General features: G+C 48.2%; 1 protein-coding gene and 1 pseudogene across 2 annotated transcripts in view; one reads left to right on the top strand and one right to left on the bottom strand.

Moving 5' to 3' along the window:
* The window catches only part of ARNT2 (aryl hydrocarbon receptor nuclear translocator 2), a 227,260-nt gene that overhangs the window by 29,957 nt on the left and 173,588 nt on the right, over positions 1–23,715 (top strand). The window lies entirely within an intron of this gene.
* Positions 17,421–18,690, bottom strand: LOC142456973 (dynein axonemal assembly factor 4 pseudogene; annotated as a pseudogene).

Genomic DNA, 23,715 nt, shown 5'->3' with positions numbered 1-23,715 from the left:
GGAGGTGGATGTCACATCGCTCCAGCCTCCAACCAGGCTGACACCCGTCGTTCCTTCCAGGTAACTCTCTCCTTGCCCTGAGCTCAGGAATCTGTGTAGCGGTCACACAGAATTCACAGACCTCATCTTACAGTTAAGTGGCTTATTAAGGAAGTAATACGACATGGCTAGGAATCAGGATCAGTAAACTACACAACTCAGGATCAAGAAACATATCGGCAATGTCTCTTTCTTCAGTGCAGGAAAGCATCCCAGCTCCTCTCAGCCCCCTGAGGACAGGCTCCCCTTAGCCCGCTATCTGTCCCTACCAGCTCTGCTGCTAGATCCCTTCTGGGCCCATTACCACCTTGAGTGTTACATGTTCATCATGTCTTTTCTCTCTGCTTCTTATTCATTCTGCGGCGTTCTGTCTGTGGGATCTCTGTGAGGCTGGCTGTCCACGTGAACATGTGTCTTGCCAATTTCAAAGTGTGGCCCTCTCAGCAGGGCCCTGAACTGCTGACCGGTACCTCTCAGAAGGCCACAGACACTTCATGTGCACTAGGGTATGGGTACCTCAGAGGCACCATCTGTTGACCAGTCCCACTATGCTTACCCACCACAGGGCCAGACCGAAAAGTACCAAACCAACACAGTGTACTCAGGAAATGTCAATCAACCCGGACAAAATAACACTTTAAAGTAAGTGGAAAGCCCCCAAAGGAACATTTAAAAAAAAACCACATAACATTCTGCAATTTAGATAATAAATAGAATATGTTGTTTGTGTTAGTCTGGGTAGATTAGAGAAACAAATCCAGGGAGACTCATATGTATATAAGAGAGAGTTTTATATAAAAGAGAGTGATTGTATAATGAGAAAACATCCCAGCCCAGTCCAGATCAAGCCCATACGTCTGAGAGTACCCCATGTGTCGAGACTGGTCCATGAATTCCTCTTTCGACTCACGCAGCCATGTAATGACGCCCAATGCAGGCAGATCACAGGCCAGTGGGTGGAAAGTCTTGTGGATCCAGTGGTGGTGGAAGCATCTCAGTGCTGGCGTGGGTCTCTATGTGGCTCCTTCAGCTCCTCGGGCTCTGGCTGCACTAGTGTAACCCCATCAGGCTCATCATCGTCGTCATCAGTAATGTCTCACAGGGAGTGAGTGTGTGTCCTGCCTCCAGAGAGCTATTTATCTCGGTAGCGCCTCCAAATGAGGTCATCAAGCTGCGACCTGATTGACAGGCTAAACTCCACCCCTTCACGCTTTAGTGTCAAGTGGACCACAGATTCTGTAGCTACCACATTAAGCTCCAGCTCATGCTGACTATAGGTATCACGGTTCGGCATGCTCCAGTCCAGTACTGCAGCTACTATGCCGTGTCTTCCAACCCAGCACCACGTTGAGCAGCATTGTGTTAGGATAAAGATTTCATTGGCTAGTTGTTGGAAGTAGATGGCCACGCCTTTCTTCCCAGACAATCTACTCTGGAAGCTCCATTGACACTTGTCCATCATGGGTGATCCTGGATGGATCCATGGCGTCGTTTCTAGCATCATAGCAAATGATGACAGATGGGTGGTGGACATAAAGCATAATCACATGAAAACATATTTTGATTCATTAATAAAATGAAGTAGAAGATGAAGCAACATACATATATGTATATATTTGCCTGTCAATTTGGCAACCATTGAAAAGCATGGTAATATCTCACGTTGTCTAGGAAGTTGGTTTCTTTCTGAAAATAGTAAATCTGCAAACCCCTTGCTTGGGTAATTCTAATGGACGGATTCATTTCAAGAAGACTATCAGAGTGAGATAGAAAATGTCCCGCAGCATTGGTTGTGCACAGTATTGTTTATACAAATGCAAAAACTCTAAATGCCCAGCAGTGACAGATAATGCTGAGGTTGTGTGTATATGCTTTTTAGTGACCAATCCTTTAGACATTGAAAGGTAGTATAGCTCTATTTTCAGCCACCAGAAAACTTAACAGTTTTTAATTAAAACACTAAATGCTATACCGTGATCCCATTGGGGACCCTGGTGGTAGTGGTTACCTGTGGGGCTGCTAATTGCGAGGCCAGTAGTTCTAAACCATCAGCCGCTGCCTCCGCAGGGGTAAGATGGGCTTCCTAGTCCAGTCAAGAGCTACAGCCTCAGAAACGCACAGGGGCAGTTCTGCCCTGTCCCAGAGGGTCGCTGTGAGGCAGCATCGACTCGATGGCAGTGGTTTGGTTTTCAGAGCTCTCGCTGCCCCGTGGTTAAGCGCTCCACTGCGAATGGAAATGTTGGCCCTTTGGGTTTAGGTCTTAGGGCTCCTCATGGACCGGAGAGGATCTTTACTTTCCAAATAAGCGGCGCCGGGGAGCCCGGGTGCTAAGTGAAAGGTTGGCAGAAGGCACCCACCCAGCCGCTCTGTCGGAGAAAGAGCTGGGGGTCCTTTAAGATTGAAGCCTAGCGAACCGTCTGTGGCAGTTTTACCCGGTCACACGGCATCACTATGAGATGGAATTGACTTGAAGGCGCTGGGTGACAACAAGCACTGTGCCTGCTACCCAGTGAGTGTTCGGTAAACCTACGGTGCGGGGAGGGCCAGGTTGACTTTTTGAACGGTGCAGGTGGAATCACTGCCCCCTCCCCTCCCCTGTTGTGGCAAACACCCATCTGTGGGTCATACTGTCTGGTTTGCCTGTTGATGGTTTGCTGGAAGCTCTGCCGTGGGTATTTCAAATACCAGACGGTCATCTGGGGTAGATCAGTTTCAGCAGAACTTCCCGGCTAGGCCGATGGACATGTCATCTCCAGCTCTCTGCAGAGGGCCTGCCCTCCTCACTGCTACGCGCCACCCACCGCACCAGGGAGTTGCAAGGTGGGGAGGTGAGAACAGAGGGGCTCCCAAGAGGAACATTCATATCCCTTTGACCACTGGGATGCCCTGTCTGGGTGACTGAGCAGGCAGGAGCTCCTCCGCCCTCTTGAACATCTCAGTTTTCATATTTCCTTGGTGGACTTTCGCCCTCCCCATCCCTCTTATCCCTTCTCCTACAGCTGGCCTCATCTCCCCATCCTCTTGACCAGGCGTCCTCAAACTATGTGTGGCCCACAGGACACATGCGGCCCTCCAAGGACATTTTATCCGGCCTGCCGGGTGTTTTTGCCCCATTTGTTTTTTTACTTCAAAATAAGATATGTGCAGTGTGCATAGGAATTTGTTCATAGTTTTGTTTTTTAAAAGTATAGTCTGGCCCTCCAACGGGTCTGATGGACAGTGAACTGGCCCCTGTTAAAAAAGTTTGAGGACCCTTCTCTGAACTTTTCACATTGACTATTACTATTCTAACCAGAAACTCCTAAGTGTCATAGCATCTGGGACTGAGCGGGAATGATATGTCTCCCGCAGCCCTGAGGTGAGGATTAAAGAGCCTGCTCAGGGCCTGGCTCCTCTTTGGCATACAAGAGACGCTTCATCTTTGAGTCACGCCTCTCCCCTCCTGGGAGCTCCCTTCCCTCTCTGATGTGCTTGCTCAGCGTAGGTGGCCACACGATTCCACGACTCGGGCTCCTGTTCCACACCTCCAGTGCCTCCCTCTGCCACGTCGCCAGGCAGCTGCCCACGGAGCCACACTGCTGGGGGAGGGCAGTCACTTTCAACTGAGTAACTTGCGTTTGCTCCTGACGACGGCATCATCATTTGTTGTTGTAAATTAGGGATCACAGACAAATGCTACGTGGGGAATAAAAACATCTGTAATCATACCATCTAGATCTTGGCTGTGCTCCATTTTCTGTGCATTTATCTCGACTCCCTGTCCTCCACACACACGGTCTCTGTCTGGCTTTCTCCCCCGGAATGGCCATCGAGGACGCGGCTTCACCGAGTTCCTGCAATATGTATCGAATGGTAATGGAATTTTCCCATGAACTTTTTTCTGGAAGACACCTGTATTAGAGATGCCCTGAACCCCACCCCAGTTTGGCTGACTACTGCGGGGCCGATAAAGGGAGGGTTTGGTCATATGTTAGGTTGAAGCTGGACGTTGCCGTCATGATGTGAACATCTGGCTTTTTAACAAAATTCGGTATTACTACGACTTTAGCATCGAGGTCAGGACCATCATGCCCGGGACTGCCCTTCTTTAGCCCCTTAGACTGCCCCGCTTTCAGCGGCTGCCCGTGGGGTGCTCAGTGTGGGTGCTCACTGGCAACTGCGGTCAGTGGGGGAACGAGACACGTGGAGGCTGCATCCTGTCTCTCAAAGACTCTCCCTTTCTGTGTTCTTGTTTTCTCGATCATGCCTGAGTGAATGATAATTTTCTGTCGAAGCTATTAAATAAGGGGGCTTGGAAGAAGTTCTTGGAGCAAAAGGAAGGAAATGCTAGTGGGACTTTGCCGTAGTTTGCATGTGCCTCATTTGAGAGCCCCCCCCCCCCCACGTCAATGTTTGAGGGAGCAAAGCTGGCATAATTGGCGGGGAGTTCATCCAGATCAAGATAGAAATGCTCCAGACGGAAACTTTTTTCTCAAAAGCTGCATATTCTAAATCAGGCGTGGGGAACCTATTGTTTGCCAAGGGCCATCTGGACAGTTGGAACATCATTTGTAGGCCACATTGATCAAACGTTTCGTTCGCTCACCCTGCTGTATGGCTGGAACTGGCCCTCTTTGGTGAGGTGTGTGATGTTCGCTGGGATTGATGATCTCCAGGGCCTTATACGGTGTGCAGGCTGGTCGTGTCCCACCCCTGTTCTAAATAGAGAAACAGAGGAAAAGATGTGTTTTTAAATCGTAAGCATTATTTAATGTTATGGGTTTGGTGAGGGCATTATACCAAACCTCCCCACCAAGATATGAAGTATGATAAAATCGCATCTCTTTATTCTGCCGCTTTGTATTATTATTTCCAAATTGTTCAGTCCACATTTCTTAGTTCCGCATAGAAATATTGGTCTTCCTAGAAGTAACATACTAATAATACAAGCTCCCTTAATAGATGTGTTGTTTCCCATTTTTATTTTACGTATCGCTGTTTGGAAGTTCTTAATCATTGTTTTTTTCACATAAAATTAATGGTTTTTTACCACAGGTCGTGGGTTATCATTCATTTTACTCTTGCAGTCGTACATCTGAGTTGTGGAATAGCAACATACATCCATGCAAGGAGATGTCCCATCTAAGTACATCTGGAACGTGTAGCTGTTGCATGCTAGGTGCCATCTAGCCAGTTCCGACCCATAGTGATCCTGTGCACAGCAGAACGAAACACTGCCCAGCCCTGCACCATCCTCGCAATTGTTCCTATGTCTGAGCCCATTGATACAGTCACTGTGTCCATCCACCTCATCGAGGGCCTTCCTCTTTTTTGCTGCCCTTTTACATTACAAAACATGTGGTCCTCCCTTCTCCAGGGACTGGTCTCTCCTGACAACATGTCCAAAGGATGCAAGACCAAGTCTTGCCATCTTTCCCTCTAAGGAGCCCCCTGGCTGTACTTCTTCCAAGAGAGATTGATAGGTCCTTTGAGCAGTCCATGGCACTTTCAACATTCTTCTCCAGCACCGCAGTTCAAATGCATCGATGCTTCCTGAGCCTTCCTTATTCAGTGTCCAACGTTCACATGCATATGAGGCAAAGGAGAATACCATGGCTTCGGTCAGGCACACCTTAGCTGGAAAATAGCATCTTTTGACCTCTTGACTGCTTCTTCCGTGACCATTGATTGTCAATGCAAGCAAAACAAAATCCTTGATAGCTTCAACCTCTTCTCTGTTTACCATGATGTCACCTAGTGGTCCAGTTGTGAGTACCTTGGTCTTCTTTACATTGACTTGTAATCCACACTGAAGGCTATAATCCTTGATCTGCCTCAGCAAGGGCTTCAAGTCCTCCTCACCTTCAGCCAGCAATCTGTTCACTTGGGGTGACACTGCCAGCATCTGAAATACCCATGACAGAGCGTCCAGCATCACGGCAAAACACAAGGCAGCACCATACAACAAACCGACAGACCAGTGGTGGGCATATGTGTAATCAAATTCCTGTAGTGTGTTCGTGTGTGGACTGATGTCATTACAGTTGATTGGGCGGTGTCAGCATGGCCTTCTGACCATTGATCACGCACACGTTCAGAGGTGCCAGAAATAATGGTGAGGTTGATAATCAGAAGTTTGCCCTTTCCAAAGCCCAGGCATTCCTTCCGAAGCCAGGTTTTCTGGACAGTTAGAATTGGGGCAAAGAATGTGGCTCAAGCCGAGCTTTGATGGATCCCCAGTAAATCTCTGTGCATGTCAGACTGGGTCCAGCTCTGTTCACTCACCCTTGGCATTTTCCCACGGCACTGCCCTTTGAAATCAGATTTAATGGACGAGCAACTGTTATCTGGATGAATTCGCAGTTCTCTTTATGACCAGGCTTTAAGCTGTGTTTGCATATGCAGTTATACCTGGTTACATCCCCCCCCCCCGCCCTTACCCTTGAATTCCGTGACGAGGTCTCTGCAGCTTCCCCCTTGTACGTGCAGATGTCTCAGGAAGTTGAAGTGGGCTTCAATACCCCTCCTGCTTCAAGGACTCTCCATCAGGCTGCGAAGCTGCATCCCGGCTGCAGTATTTGAACCCTTCCCTATCCCACGTGGCTCTCACCTACTTTTGAACATGGGGGATCAGAACGTTGGGTTCCTCGCAGCTCTACCACCGCTGTCCACACACAGCACTGTGTGAGCTCTGTCCCTGCGTGCATGAGCCGTGGACTGCTCATTCTCTAGACCGGACCTTGGTGGCCGCCAGCTGAGGTGTCCGTTGCGGCTTCTCTGGCACTTTTACGGGGCAGCCTGTGCACCAACAGATCCGAGCGTTCCAACTGGGGCATTCGTGGCTGCCGCCTGTGTGGCTGGTGACAGCGGTCTCTGGATGTTGGCTTTGGCTCCAGCATAAGGCCATGGGTGGATGGACCCACCGTGGCCAGATCCGTGGACTCTTGTTCATTTTCTCTCGAGTCGGGCGCAGATTCAGTGTGGTATTCCTCCTGACTGACTTTGTCAGACTCACACGAGTCATTCGACAGCAACCGACCTTTCTCCCTTGGGTTGTCATCTTGTTGAGGTTGTATATATTTCATCTTCTTACAGCGTCCAGCACCACGGTGCTTAGACTTCAGCCAGCAGGGTGCGGAAGGAAGCTGGCGTGATCGGGGCTCAGGAGCTACTGGGATCATTGATGGTGCCAGGGTCCACGTTCCAAAGGCACTTCAGGGTGTCCAGCGGGGCCTGGGGATCCAGGACAATGCTGAGCCACCATGGTTGGCCAAAGCAGGACAGCGTCTCCCCAGGGTGTCTGGGGACCCCTTCTTGTTTCCCAACACCAACAACTGGTTGCAAGGCGGTGTCCAGTGAGAGAAGACAGGAACTGGCCTCTTCCTCCTAGATGCATGGCCATCTTCTTCTCGTTTCTGCTATAAACTGCCCTGTTGCAGTGCCCTTGGCCCCGCCTGCCGTTCAGCTGAGGATGCCTCACACAGCTGGTGGAAGCCCAGCAAGGACCTGTGCACCCCATTAGCCCCCTGTGGTCCCCCGGCTGCGGATTATTCTCCGCCCTGTGCTACAGAAACCCCAGCCTCCGAGGGGCCTTGGGGAATGTGTGCCTGCTGCCTTCCTTCCACAAGTGGAAAGGACCCTCCCCCGCTCACACTTGAGGAAGATTCCTTTCTAGTCTCTCCTTGGAATGGCTTGATAGCACTCTCTGTATTTCAGATGCCTCTGTTAAAGGGAGTACACGCAATCCAAGTGGCAGTTCTCGCTCTCTCTCTCGCTCTCTCTCTCTCTTTTTCAGAACCTAAGCAGTTAATGCTAGACATTTTGCTGCAAATAAATTGATCAGTATGCAAGACAGTTGTCACGGCTGAATCATGGTCCACAGTTAAGGTAAACAGATCTGTGATGACGTTTTATGAGCAGCATACAAATGCGGCTAGGTTTCCTCCCAGAGGTTTCTGACATCCCTTCCACACGGATAACAGATTCTCCCAAGAAGTGCTGGTCACCAGGAAGGAAGAGCTCTGTGTATTCTCGCTGAAAAGGTAGGACGGTGGCGTTTGATGTTCTTTCTGCGAAAAGAATTCTTCTCAGAGAGATGAATATTGAAAAGAATGGTTTTTTAATTTAACCCCCCTCCTTTGGTGAGCCGCTTCCTTTCGCCCCACCGCCTACCCGAGAGAAAGCCTTTCTGGTTTTGCGCTTCATTTCAGGGATCATGAAAATATTTTGTTATTATATTGTCAAAGTTGGGATGTCATTGATTTCCTCCCACCCCAGTGTAAAGATCAGGGGTGTTTTTCTCATGCAGACTCACGTCAGATAATGGAGGGGCGGGCAACGTGTCTTTTGTCCATGCCTCTTGTTCCTTTCATCCGGAAAGCCCTTAAGTTTCATACCCCTGCCCCACCTTATTGCTGCCTGTACCGTATTATAGGAATTCAACCCAACATGTTTGCATGTGAAATGTGAGAGAGTTGGCATCCAGGTATTGCATCATAAGTCAGATACAGGATCTTTGTTGTTCTTTTATGATTGTTTTAGGGTTGTTTTTGTTTTGTATAACAATGAGGCGTCTGCAGTGTTTCTCTTGTCCTGGATTTTACCTGATGGGAACTGAGCTCCCCATCTCATTGCAACTTGGTGTGTGAGCAGGGTGCCCCCCCCGGCCCCCCTATACCTAGGAAGCACAGTTTCCTGTGGGGATACTTGCATTTGGGCTCGGACTGCCGTGGATAGAGCTAGCCCTGCTTATTTCTTCACTCAGTTGTGGGCAGAGACTTCTACACGAAGACTGCGTTTGAGGAGGGGCATTCATTCAAGATCTTAGAGGGCATTCCCTTTGAGGGTCAAAGGCCAGAAGGCTCATGGATGGATGAGCATGCCCCCAAATTCCGCAGTAGCCTGCGTGTAGGAACAGGGCATCATGTATGAAGCGCTTCATGCCCCCCAAACGTGTCTGGCAGTCTGTGGTGAGCACAGGAGTGCCCTCCTCCAGGAAGCTGTGGGCACTGTCAGGCCATTCCCACAATGCAGTGCCCAGCCCTCTCTCGTAGCATCTGGATCTCAATATACCCCACGCCTCCATCCACTCAAGATTGGACATGGTCAGAGGGCAGGTTCGCCCCTCTCCTCTCGGACCACTGCTCCCTTTCTAGCCCAGCTCTTGGATAAAGCACCAGCTCAGCAAATGCGTCTTTGAATTGGATTGTAGGAGCCACCTCTGTGGAAGGGTACGGAGCCGGAACTCGAGCCAGACTCCCACTGACTGTGGGGCCCTCTGAATGGATGGATGGATGGATGGAGGGAAGCAAGCATGAATGGTGGGGCCTCTGCCATTTTGTGCAGCAGTCCCACCTCTCAAGGCTGCATGGTAGGCAGGGCATCAATGCCATTCCTATTCTTCTTCCTGTTCCCGACAGTGTTGGCTGGCACCACGCAGCCTCTGTGGAGGAGGATCAGATGACCACGGCCTTTCAGAGCCTTCCCTTTTTGGGCTCCAGAGATGACACATGTGTATTTTGAGGCAGTGATGTCATCTCTTCAACCTCCGAGCGCCCTCCTTGCTGCTGCCTACTCACGCCACCGCCTGCGCCTGCGTTACTCACCAGGCCTGTCATCTTCCGTCTGGACGCCGTGACCCTGTCCATTCGTAGGACAGGTTCAAGTGTGGTAGAAATGAACCAACCGGCACCAGACGTAGACTTGGGGAGAGCTTGGCCAGGAACAGGCATCCTTGAAAGACGTGATGTTTGAGCTGAATCTAAGGGGGATCGGGAGTTAGCGAGAGGAAGAGAGGGAAGAAAACATTCTTGACAGGAGGCGTAGCAGGCGCAGAGGCCCGGAGGTGGCAAAGAACACGGTCCGCTCAGGAACGTAGGGTGCCGTGTGGCTGTGGCCGGAGCTGGAGGGGTGGGCATTGACCTGACCATACAGGCCCTGGTTGGACATAGTGGGGAGCCTGGTGTTTGTGCTCAGAGTACAGAGAAGTCTCATAGGGTCTGAGCAGGCACTGGCCTGAGCAGATCTGCTGTGTGGGAAAGGGACAGGAAGGGAGAGTAGATGTAGGGTAGGGTTCCTCTGAGGTTGGTCAGCTGCAGAGCTCAGAAGACGGGGGACATCAGGAGGTCCCAATAGACCTTGAGTCCTGGCTTTGCGGCCATCAGTGAACCACTGGCATTCTTGGCAAGCCTTGGATTCTACTCCTGGGAAGAAGTCGCGGGGAGAAGAGAGGAAGGGAGCTGCCCCTGAAGACTGGGATGTGGTGGAGGAGACGGAGGGGCTGGCCACGGAGACTGAGCAGGAAGGACTTCTGAAGCAGGAGGTGACAGGGTTTGGCCCTGGGAATGCAGAGAACCTTCACACGTTTGAGGTGGGGGATGCGGGGGTGCTGGGGAGCCACATCCACAGAGAAGGTTGTTGGCCAAAAATTGACCATCTGCCTTCCCAGAATGCTCGCCAGCGGGATGACGGGAGGTGGGACTTGGAGCGAGAGCTCTCTGGGGAGAGTTTTCTCCACGAAGGCACTGAAGCCTTGACCCTAGGTGCACATTTGTTATTTGCACAACTGAAAACTCTGCGTCTGATGGGGAGCCCTGGTGACATCGTGGTTACCATTGGTTGCGCTGCTAACTCCCCACAAGGTCAGCAGTTCGACACCACCAGCTGCTCCATTGGAAAACCAGTCTGCTTTCTCCTCCCACAAAGAATTACATGCTCAGAAACCCACAGGGGCAATTCGACCGTGTCCTATAGGGTCGCTATGAGTCAGAAGTGACCAGATGGCAGTGAGTGGATTTGGTGATGGATCTGAATTTGGGTGTGGCCATGTTCTCATCAGCAGAATGCGTCGCACCAGACCCCTTTCTTCTTTGATAAACTCTGAACTGCGTGGGCAAACAAGGAGAGGCCCACATCCATTGCTCACAGTCAGGAGGATATTGTGCTGGTTTCATCCACGATTGCCCACAGGGAAGCTGGGGAGAGAAGGGAGGGACAGCGGACCAGAGTCATTCCCCAGGGATGTGGGGGGCTGTGTAGTCTTGGGGCTATGAGGGTGCTTGCTGGCTTAGCTACCTGGGCAGAGAGGACACCATGGTGGCACGAACACGCCATCCATGAGGGAGAACCTGTGTCATTGTCAGGCTCAAAGTGTGGGGCAGGTGGGTGGGAGGCATCTGAGTGCAGAGGACAGGGCAGCATGGTGGCAGAGGAAATCTGGACCCAGCTCTGCCTGATCCATCTATGGAAGGGTACAGGACTTGTCTGCTGAAACTGCCCCGTGCTATGGGGCGGGCTCCTGGCAGATTTAAAGCGGCAGCCTGCTACTGAGGCAATGTGAGGCGGCATCGGAGGGAACCACCTTTCGGGCTGTCTGTCTTGTTGCTGATGCCCCCTTTGCATCCCTGCCCAACAGCCTCACCAAGGGGAATGCTCTGTGTATGGGTGGGGGGCATGCTAAGGAATGTACAGCCTCACCCCACTTCTGTGCCCATCTCTCCCTGTCTCTCACTCCTGTGAGAGGCAGGACCATAGACGTGAAATCACCAAAGGGACCTAATCACTTACAGGGAGAAAATCATTCGTAAGTTTTGTTAGTTTCACCCTGTGTGTGTGTGAGAGAGCTTTGGTGAGCAGTGGGTTATGCTCTGGGCTGCTAACCACTAGGTCAGCAGTTTGAACCCACCAGTCACTACTTGGGAGAAAGACGAAAACTTTCCACTCCCGTTCTTTTAAAAAAAATTATTTTATTGAGGGCTCATACAGCTCTTATCACAATCCATCCATCCATCCACCCACCCATCCATCCATCCATCCATCCATCCACCCATTGTGTTAAGCACATTTGTATATTTGTTTCCATCATCATTTTCTAAACATTTTCTTTCTACTTGAGTCCTTGATATCAGCTGCTCATTAACCCCCCCCCATAAACCCTTGATAATTTATAAATTGTTATTATTTTTTCATGTCTTACACCGGCCCATGTCTCCCTTCACCCACTTTTCTGTTGTCTATCCCCTTGGGAGGGGGTTGTATGTAGATCATTGTGATTGGTTCCCCCTTTCTCTCTCCACCTTCCCCTTACACTCCTGGTATCGCTCCTCTCATTACTGGACCTGAGGGGGTTATCTGTCCTGGATTCCCTGTGTTTCCAGTTCTTATCTGTACCAGTGTACAAGCTCTGGTCTAGCCAGATTTGTAAGGTAGAATTGGGAATTGGGGTCATGATAGTTGGGGGGCGGGGAGGAAGCATTAAAGAATAAGAAAGCTGTAAGTTTTATGGGTGCTATATGGCACCCTGACTGACTTGTCTCTTCCTTGTGACCCTTCTGTAAGGGGATGTCCAGTTGCCTACAGGTAGGCTTTGGGTCTCCACTCTGCACTCCCCCTCATTCACAAGTATATGATTTTTTGTTCTTTGATGTCTGATACCTGATCCCATAGACACCTCCTGATCACACAGGCTGGTCTGCTTCTTCCATGTGACTTTGTTGCTTCTCAGCCAGATGGCTGTTATTTATCTTCAAGTCTTTAAGATCCCAGATGCTATCTCTTTTGATAGCTGGGCACCATCAGCTTCTTCACCACATTTGCTTATGCACCCGCTTTGCCTTCAGTGATCGTGTCGGGAAGGTGAGCATCACGGAATGCTAGGTTATTAGAACAAAGCGTTCTTGCATTGAGGGAGGACTTGAGTAGAGGCCCAATGTCCGTCTGCTGCCAGGGCTAGTTCTGTGTGCTAAGGGGCCGCTATGAGTTGAGCTCCTCTTGACAACCATCACTGGGTGCCAGCTTCTTGAAAGAGCCGTCTTCGTTGACACTCACCACAGCCCTGTGATATAGGGACTCATAGTTGATACAGGAGCAGTCTGAAGACCAGACCGATGCCACAGCTTGCCTGTGACTCTACAGCAAGATCAAAGTGACCCCAGAGCGTGAGCATTTCCCATGTGCCAATCAACTTCCTTCAAAGAGAGGAGAGCAAGATGTCATCTAGACATGTTATCAGGAGAGCCCAGTCTCTGCAAATGGGCACCGGATGTGGTAGAGGGGTCGGTGAGGAGGGCGCCTCAGTCAGATAGACAGACACAGTGGCTGCAGCAATGGGCTCGGGCAGCACAACCATAGACTCAATGACCCCTCGCAGCAAAGCAACTCCATCCTCGAGAAACTAGGCCAAAGTCACTGCTGTGGCATCCACTGGGACTCGTACTCACCCCAGAGGACAGAGCAGGACTGGATCTTCACAGGAGTGACTGGTGGTTTCAAACCACTGACCTTGAGGTTAGCAGCCCAATGTGTAACCCCCTTTGCCACCAGGGCTCCTCCATCTGGGCTGGTGATGTAGAACTTTGGAGGTAGGAGGACTTTTCTGGCCTTTGGAGGAGAGTCAGGCAGGTCACTTGGTCTCCGACCATGGTGTGTGAACAGCTCGTTCCTAAGGGGGCCCGGCAGGGGTGCGTCTGTAAATGGTGGTTGTCATTGGGTGCCATTGAGCCCGTTCTGACCCATGTGCACACGATGCTGCCTGATCCTGCAGCACCCTCACAGCTGGGCCAGGCTCCAGCCCATGGTTGCAGCCATACCTGCCCAGTGGGGTGGATAGAAAACACATGGGAAGTGCATGCCAGGGTGCTTTGGTGTTAGCCTCCCATGCACTCTCAGTGTAGACGAAATTTTCTCGTCATTCTTAAAGCAGTCTATTCCATGACGGGGCGCTCGGTGTATTAAACCCCCGTCTCGTCGCATCTTCATTGCTTTTGGTTCTTTTGTGCTTTCTGCTTCTGTGTTCCACCTGGAACCCTTTGAGACTCGGTGTTGTTCTTGTTGTGATCACTCACAGGTAGACGTTCAGTGGGGCATTGGGGTGGGGATACGGAAACACTAGAATAGTCAAAAGACAAAAAGCTTTTAGGAGCAGGTAAAACCCACCTGCAAGCCCACCACCGATACAGCCACGAGTATAACAAACCTTGGGACACACACACCACCTCTCGTCTAAAGTCTTCTTTCCAGGTTTCCATATGTTAATGTCTCTTGAGCCACACTGGTGAGGTGACCTTCAGAAAGACTGGACCTGTGTACCTACCTGACCTCAGGGATGACCATGGCCGCCTGGTCACTGCACGGAGCAGCGATCAGTTTCCCTGACTCATCATTTATGAGTGAAATACAGAAACGCTATAGCAGTGGTTCTCCACCTGTGGACCTGGACCCCTTTGGGGGTTGAAAGACCCTTTCACAGGGTTGCCTAAGACCATCGGAAAACACATATTTCCAATGGTCTTAGGAACCAAGACACAGCGCCTCTATCCATCTCCAGGCTGGTCCGCCCACATGCAGATAGCTGATCTGCTGAGAAAGAAGCTGTCTCAACCAAACGCTCTCAAAATGTAGCAATGTAGTTTACTGTTGTTATATTGAGACTGTTACCCATGCTACACCATGCTTCGAGACAAAATTTCATTTATTTGTAATTAAAAATAAATTTTCACCATATATAATTACATATTGTTTTTTTGTGATTAATCACTAGGCGTTAATTAAGTTCCATTGGCACCAGTGAAAATACATCCTGCATGAGATAGTTACATTACGATTCATAACAGTAGCAACGTTACAGTTATGAAGTAGCAACGAAGATAATTTTATGCTCCACTGTAAACCAGAGTCTGCTCTTGGAGACCAGCATCTGTGCCTGGAGGGACTGCCTCGGGACACTGCCTGCTTGGAGAAGCTTTGGGGACGACCAGGCTCTGTTCTCCTGGGCTGGTGTCAGGTAGAGAAGCGGACTGGATTGCAGAGGCAGGCTGCCGCTTCTCCAGGGAAGGCTGCCGACTGCTCAAATCGGGGGATATGAGTGTAGATGACAGAGGAGAGACACTTTTGTTTCCTTTTTATTTTTGCTTGAAGGTGTTAGAGGCAGTTCCTAAGAGATGTTTCGGAAAATGTTTAACCTTCAAAGTGAACTTGGGTTGCATTGATTGCATCATCCATTTGACTTGTAATCTAACCTACTTCTTCATTATCAAAATCACATCTGATGAGATGAGACCTCCAGTCTCGCAGTGTTAAACAGCAGTCAGAGAGATCTCCTTGGTATGAGAAAGAGTGGCTCCCTTAAAGCAGAAGTGCATTCCAACAAGGTTGAGCCAAACAAGGCCACTTGCCATCACCATCATCTTGACCATGTTTGTGGTCATTGTCGGTTTGTCTTCTAGGTGCTGTGCCAGGTTTTTCACGTCACTAGTTCTGAAAATGGCCCTCAAGGTGGATATGAGCAGCGTCCCATAGATGAGCCTGTGACATGGAATGGCACAATCACGGTCTTGGCTCGGGAGGGTTTAAGTAGAGATTTTAAGTCAAGTGTGTTCCAGGGCAAAGATGCATGATCTTTTCTTATCTCACTGTGCGTCCTTCTATATGGAATAGTGCTTGAGAGTTTGGGCCGATGAAATAAGACATGGAAAGGAAAAAGTTAACTATTTAGAAGGAGTAAAAAGTTTCACTACTGGTAGTCAATGGGCTTTGTGTAGTTCAGAAACTTAAAAGAATCAATAAAACGTTATTAGAACAAATCAAAGAATTTGATGGGAGGGAGCATGATATTGGCCTGCGAAACTTCCTAACCAAGGACAAACACATCAGATTTGAAAGGATAATAGCCAGAATGATGAGGGGAAGAAGGACAGCAGCCCCTGGCTTGTCAGTCAGGCTTGCTGAAACTAACGTTGACAGTTGTTGGCATTCAATTGTCATTGTAACTACTAACCATGTCGAAAGTCAGCTGGGGCAGAAGATGCTGTTCATACAGCAACAATGCCAAGAACACAGAATACAATAACACATCATAGCCACAGCACAAAAATACAGATATCAGGAAGCTAGCTGATCAAAAACTTGACTGCGCTCAAGAGGGATGTGGCAGTCAATGTAAGGATTGAGAGTGTAGGGGTGGAGTCTAGGCTGTCAATCTGGAGCTAGCCGATGAAACTTCTGTGGGCATGGCCTTCTCCTGAAAATTCTGGGAAATCTGGTACTTCCTCCTTGGAGGCAGAAGACCTCTCTCTCTCTCTCTCTCTCTCTCTCTCTTTGCTACTCACTGGGAGACATGGCAGCTGACAAGACCTCTGAAGCCGGAGAAGCCACATAGAGACCCTGGCCAGCGCTGAGATGCTTACAACTCCTCTGGATCCAAAGACTTTCTTCCCACTGGTCTGTGATCATCCTGCATTTGGCATCATTGCATGTGTTTCATGAGTCTGAAGATGACTTTATGGATTGCTGTCAGAAATATGGGCTAATGTCGGACTTATGGACTTGATCTGGACTGGGCTGGGATGTTTTCTCAATGTTCAATTGCTCTTGTATGTAAACCTCTTTCTTATACATGTATGTGTGTCCATGGATTTGTTTCTCTAGTCTACCCAGACTAACACAAAGAAATCTTAGTAAATATACATGTGTCAGTTCTTGATAGAAAATTCTAATTTTACCTCTCCTCAGAGTTAATTTGTGAGTTCCAGGTGTGTTATGCTTGGTTGTCTAGAGAAACAAAACCAGGGAGACTTACATATGTATACAGAAGGACTTTATACCAAGAAGTAATTTGATATCTAGAAGGTATCCCAGCCCAGTCCAACTCAAGTCCATGGGTCTCAGACTCACATAGATGTTGGCAGATGACGCAGAGAGATTATAGGTTGGTTGGCCAAGAGTCACATGGATCCAGGGTCGATGGGAACACGTCAGGTTCCCGACAGCTCTCAGACCAGCAGGCCATATGTGGCGGGCCCTGGAGGCAGACACACAGAGTCCCAGTAAAGAGGAAGGTGAAAGGCCAGAGGAAGAAGTTCCTAGTGTCTCTTTTATGAAAAGGTCACCCCCCCCCCCAAGAGCCCTCATCAGGCTGTGATCTGATTGATAAGTCGGACTCCACCCCTACACTTTCACACAGGTTCAAGTTGACATAAAATCTAAACCACACAGATAGGACAGTCCATTTTCAAATTTGAGTTTAATTTTCTGCTAATAAAATCACTGCATGCTTGCAATAGAAGAATAAATCGAGGAGAAGAACAAAGACAGTTGTGAATATGAGACTAACTTGCACAAGGAAGTGTTTTATAATAGTGCAATACCAGGTGACAATAATCAACATAGAAATGGATAATCCTAGAGACAGTGTTCTTTTTTTAAAAATTTATTGTTTTATTTACCTATTCAGAAACTACCAAGTCAAGCATGTCATTTCCTCTCAATTTATAGTATTTTGACTTTTACAGAACTAGAGTATGAAACATAAAATGATTTCACACAATAAGTAATAATATATAGTGAGATCCCTACATTCCTCCAGTTACATTTAAAACTTTTAAATGATAATTAATTGTCACTAGTAGTCATTGAGATTTTAGTTCTGTTCCTTGAATGATATTTCGAATCTTCTCAGCATCATTTTGTACAACTTTGTTGGATGGATGGATCGATCTTAAGTGCAGCTTCATAATCCAGAAGACCTTCTACATACAGTTCTAGTTGACAGAATGCTGTCCCTCGTCTTACGTGTGCTTTCATCCTTGCACTAGCCTTGCCTGCCACGGGCGGTGTCAGCAATTCCAGGGCCTTAGAAGAATCTTCAATGGTCTTGTGCAAGTTTTTCAGTTTTAGGTGGCAAGCAGCACGATTCAAATACAATAATGGAATCTTATTATTTAGTCTTATGGCTAAGTTGTATGCATTAAAGCTGCCAAATAGTTTTCTGTTGCAAGCAATTTGTTTCCTTTGTCCTTCAACCATTCTGGGTTCTTCTCTTCTTTCAAGTCACTGAATTCAGGGGTATCAGTATTCATTGTCCTACGTGCCTCTGCTTGTTTGTGTAGCCACTCCTCCTCTTCTGCTACTTGTGATTCTCCGAGAGCCGTTGGAAACACGTGAGGGGTAAAGCTGATTTTAATATTGCCGACAGAGCGCGGACGAGGAACACTGTCTTCCTTTAGCTTCTCAGAAAATATATTTTCTGAATTTATCCCTTTTGCGGCAAGATTTCTAGCTGCCAAATTTCTACAAAGATTTTTTTTATTTTTTAACATTTTTTTTCTTCTTTAACTTGCTTTTCTGGTTGACAGAATTTCTCTTCTTTCTGCATTTTTTTCTGTTCAGCTTCCTTTTGATGTTCTTTCCAAGCTTCCAATTCTTTAGTTGCTTTTATTCGCTCATTTTCTTTCACAGCTTCTATATTTTTCCTCTTTTCTTCATCAATCTTCATCATGACACTCAGGGCATATTTTTGATCCTCCCGCTTTGCCGTAGCTCTTGCCTCCGTGGCTTCCCTTGCTGTCTCTTGTGCTTGTAAAATAGATTTTTCTCTTATGCTTTGCATCGTCTCTTTGTCAACACCTGATAAGGACAGGGTCTCCCACATGGCCGCTTCTTTTTTATACAAGGTAAAAACAATAGCATCATCCCCAATCTTGGCTTTGCTGCTCTCATCATCTATGGGAGCATAGAGAAACACTTCAAATAAAAACAGGGGGTGGTTGACCTTCAGATAGGTTTCCGTGCAGAACACGTCCGCGTCCCAGATGCACACGCCTCGCCTCGGAGTGGCAGGGAGAGAAAGACAGCCGTCTCCATCTGCTGCCAGCTGTAATCGCTCACCTGGACAGGCATCCCATGTGGCGGCGCTGCTCGCCCCTCGCGCCCGCTCCGTTACTAGGGAAGCGGGGTCACCGCACGGAGCCCTTCCGGATCCGGTCACTCCCCGGGCCCCGCCCCAGGCCCCGCCGACAGTGTTCTTTTTTATGAATCATTTCATTAGGGGGTTCTTACAAATCTTACACTAATCCATCATTCAGTTGTATTAAGCACACTTGGACATATGTTGCCATCACCATTTCCAAAACATTGTCTTTCTACTTGAGCCCTCGTGTCAGCTCTGCTTTTCCCCCCTCCCTCCCCCACACTCCCATCCTCATGAACACTTGATCAATTATATATATTCTTGGTGCTATTTCATGTCTTACACTGTCCGTGGTCTCCCATTGCCCGCATTTCTGTTAATCGTCCCCCTGGGGGGTGGACTATCCAACCTTGTGATGGGTTCCCCCTTCCTATCCACCCCACTGCCCTCATGATATCGCTACTCCCACTACTGTTCCTGAGGGTTTTATCTGTCCTGAATTCCATGTGTCGAGAGCTCTTATCTGTACCAATGTGTGTGCTCTGGTCTAGCCAGATTTGTAAGGTAGACCTGGGTCATGGTAGTGGGGGGAGGAAGCATTCAGGAACTAGAGGTGTGATGTGTGTTTCGTGGGTGCTAAACTGCACCCTGGTTGAATCGTCCCTTCCTTGTAACTCTTCTGTAGGGGGATGTCCAATGGTCTACAGATGGACTTTGGGTCTCCACTCCAACACCCCTCTTTCACATCAATATGATTGTTTGGGATTTTTTGATACCTGATACCTGATCCCGTCCACAACTTATGATCACACAGGCTGGTGTGCTTCTTCCACGTGGGTCTATTTGTTTCTCTGCTAGGTGGCTGCTTGTTTAACTTCAAGCCTTTAAGACCCCAGAAACTATATCTTTTGATAGCTGGGCACCATCAGCTTTCTTCACCACATTTTCTTTTCTTTCTTTTTTTTTTTTTAAACAATTTATTAGGGGCTCATACAACTCTTATCACAGTCCATACATATACATACATCAATTGTATAAAGCACATCTGTACATTCTTTGCCCTAATCATTTTCTTTTTTTTCTCCTCTTTTCTTTTTTTACATTTTATTAGGGACTCATACAACTCTTATCACAATCCATACATATACATAAATCAATTGTATAAAGCACATCCATACATTCCCTGCCCCAATCATTCTCAAAGCATTTGCTCTCCACTTAAGCCCTTTGCATCAGGTCCTCTTTTTTTTCCCCCTCCCTCCCCTCTCCCCCCTCCCTCATGTGCCCTTGGTAATTTATACATCGTTATTTTGTCATAGCTTGCCCTATCCAGAGTCTCCCTTCCCCCCTTCTCTGCCGTCCCTCTCCCAGGGAAGAGGTCACATGTGGATCCTTGTAATCAGTTCCCCCTTTCCAACCCACTCACCCTACACTCTCCCAGCATCGCCCCTCACACCCTTGGTCCTGAAGGTATCATCCACCCTGGAGTCCCTGTGCCTCCAGCTCTCATATGCACCAGTGTACAGCCTCTGCCCTATCCAGCCCTGCAAGGTAGAATTTGGATCATGGTAGTTGGCGGGAGGAAGCATCCAGGATCTGGGGGAAAGCTGTGTTCTTCATCAGTACTACTTCGCACCCTAATTAACCCATCTCCTCTCCTAAACCCCTCTATGAGGGGATCTCCATTGGCCGACACTTGGGCCTTGGATCTCCACTCTGCACTTCCCCCTTCATTCAATATGGTATATATATACATACATATACATATATGCACATACATACACACATATATACATACACACATATCTTTTTTTTTTGCATGATGCCTTATACCTGGTCCCTTGGCACCTCATCACCACATTTTCTTATGCACCCATTTTGTCTTCAGTGATCATGTCGGGAAGGTGAGTATCACAGAATGCTGGGTTATTAGAACAAAGTGTTCTTGTGTTTAGGGAGGCCTTAGGTAGAGCCCAAAGCCAGTCTGCTACCTTAATACTCAACATATAAATATATATACATTGGCCTCTATCCCTTTCATTATAAATTAATATATTTATATTTATATATGCCTATAGCTATACCTCTATAAATAGCTTTTGCCTCCTATTTCTTTCCTCTATTTCCTTTCCCCTTCCTCCTGTCCTATCATGCTCAGCCTCCATTTGGCTCTCAGTAATTCCTCTCAGATCCATTGTACTTAATCAAACCCCACCAGGAATTATACACCCTCTGTGCCATCAATTTTAGATCTCTTGTTATTCCCTTATCCCTGAGTTTGTTGGCTTCCCACTCCCCCTCCCCGCCCCCTCCTCTTTCATGTCCCCCCCGGGGACCACTGGTCCTGTTGTCTTCTCCTGGGGACTGTTTGTCCTTATTATCTTATATTGATAGACACAGGGCAGCCCAGCTACCAAAAGATATAGCACCTGAAGTCGCTGGAGACAATGGGTGCACAAGCAAATGTGGTGAAGAATGCTGATAGTGCCCAGCTACCAAAAGATATAGCACCTGAAGTTTTAAAGACCTGAAGATAAGCAAGCAGCCATCTAGCTGAGAGACAAGAAAACCCACATGGAAAAAGCACACTGGCCTGTCCCGACTAGATTGCGGAGGACAAAGTGGGTGCATAAGCAAAAGTTGCGAACAAAGCTGATGGTGCCCGGCTATCAAATGATATGGCATCTGGGGTCTAAAGTCTTGAAGACAATCAGGTGGCCATCTAGCTAAGAAACAACAAAGCCCACAAGGAAGAAGCACACCAGCCTACCCGACATGAATGCTGAAGACAAAGCGGGTGCATGGGCAAGTGCGGTGAAGAAAGCTGATGGTGCCCAGTTGTCAAAATATATAGAATCTGGGGTCCCATAGACTGGAAGATAAACAAGGGGCCATCTAACTGAAAAACAACAAAGCCCACATGGAAAATGCCTGGGGACGTGGCAGAGGGAGGCACTGGAGGAGTGGAACAGGAGCCCGAGTCGTGGAGTCGTGTGGCCACCTACGCTGAGCAAGCACATCAGAGAGGGAAGGGAGCTCCCAGGAGGGGAGAGGCGTGACTCAAAGATGAAGTGTCTCTTGTATGCCAAAGAGGAGCCAGGCCCTGAGCAGGCTCTTTAATCCTCACCTCAGGGCTGCGGGAGACATATCATTCCCACTCAGTCCCAGATGCTATGGCACTTAAGATTTTCTGGTTAGAATAGTAATAGTCAATGTGAAAAGTCTAGAGCAGGCGTCCTCAAGGACATTTATCCGGCCCGTCGGGTGTTTTTTGCCCCGTTTATTTTTTTACTTCAAAATAAGATATGTGCAGTGTGCATAGGAATTTGTTCATAGTTTTTTTTTTAAACTATAGTCTGGCTCTCCAACAGGTCTGAGGGACAGTGAACTGGCCCCCTGTTTAAAAAGTTTGAGGAGGGAGGGAGGAGAAAATGAGGAGCTGATACCAAGGGCTCAAGTAGAAAGCAGGTGTTTTGAGAATGATGATGGCAACATATGTACAAATGTGCTGGACACAAATGATGTATGTATGGATTGTAAAAAGAGTTGTATGAGCCCCTAATAAAATGATTAAAAAAAAAAAGAAAAACCAAACCCGATAGATAGTTCCATATCCGAGACAGTTTTTCCTGTACAAATATAGGGCAGAGCATGCACCAGGGAGCTGACAGGAGAAAGGAGGACTTCTGAATAAATAGACTTGGGTCGATAGAGTTTATCTTCTTAAAACTCTGTAGAGTTACGGGGTCGGGGGTGGGAATCTTTGAACATCAAAAGGAAGTGTCAGATGGGAAACAAAAAATACTGTCCACTGCTTCCAGAAACTATGACCTATCTCAAATTCCCCTGTTACAAAAGACCGTGCAAATAAATAAGCAAGACACGCTGGTCTGGATCTCAGTAGAGAAACAGACACGAGATATAGAAATGAAGCTTATGAAAGAAGAACCACTAGCGTGCGAGCAGGCCTTCTGGAGAAAGGCTCTCCGGCAGTGTTGGAGGTGGTGAAATGCCACCCTTGTCTATTGCTCCGTTAGTCCCCTCGCCTGGAGGTTTGTATGGGCCTCTCGTTTTTAGCTTGTGGGAACATCAGAAGGCTTCAGAAAGTTTGTGGGAAAATGGGATGAAAAGAGAATGGCATTTTTCTACGAGCTTTTAGAGACCTCCATGTACATCTGTATATTAAGTTCTCCACTCCCCATCCCCACTGCCTTTTCAGAGTGTGCCGCCATTAGGACCCATGGTGTAGACATGCAAACATGTAGATCTCTCTGTGCACCGCTTCTGACATGGCATCTTCATGAAGTGCAAATATCTCACTGCTTTGCCCACTTGTGAGCAAGTGTGGCATCTTCTCCCGATGCGGAGGGCACCTGGATAGGACGCTGGACACACGCACTGGGCTCTTCTGAAAAGCAGGCTAGTTGTGGGCCCACCTACACGGAGCTGGCCCTTCTGCTGAGCAGAGATTCACCCAGCAGAACAGCCAGGAGAGCCACGATGCTCACGACTGGGAGACCGGCTGGCCTGGTGCCTGCCTCGCTGGGGGCTCCTGTGCCTTGCTTTCCCCATCTGTCTACGGAAGGATTTGGATGGATTTGGAGTATCCCTTAACCTTTGCTCCCCAACAGCCAACATTTTGTAGAGTCTTGCTTTCTGTAACTTGTATGGCAGAACTAACTGGTATTCCTTTTAGGTTTTCCGCACGTAAAACTGGATGGACATACATTTTAAAATGAAACACGGGTCTCCATTCCCCCTTCCCATACCCGACCCCACCTCTGATCTGGAAGAGGACTGGGATGGGGGGCAAGGATGGAGTTTTCCCGATGATGATAGCTACAGTCCTACCTGACCTATCTATATCGTCTATATTTTTACCTCCAGGGGAGGAATGAGATCATTACCTTTAAAATTTATGAGTGTTCTGTGAAGCATTAGCTGTGCTAGTAAATGTAGATTTAATACATTTGAAAAATTTCCATCACTAGAGATGTTTGTGCTTGCTGGTTACT

This window comes from Tenrec ecaudatus, chromosome 9 (assembly GCF_050624435.1).
Source record: "Tenrec ecaudatus isolate mTenEca1 chromosome 9, mTenEca1.hap1, whole genome shotgun sequence".
Classification (NCBI taxonomy): Eukaryota; Metazoa; Chordata; class Mammalia; order Afrosoricida; family Tenrecidae; genus Tenrec; species Tenrec ecaudatus.
The sequence above is the reverse complement of the archived record's forward strand: the minus strand, read 5'-3'. Positions and strand labels throughout refer to the sequence as shown.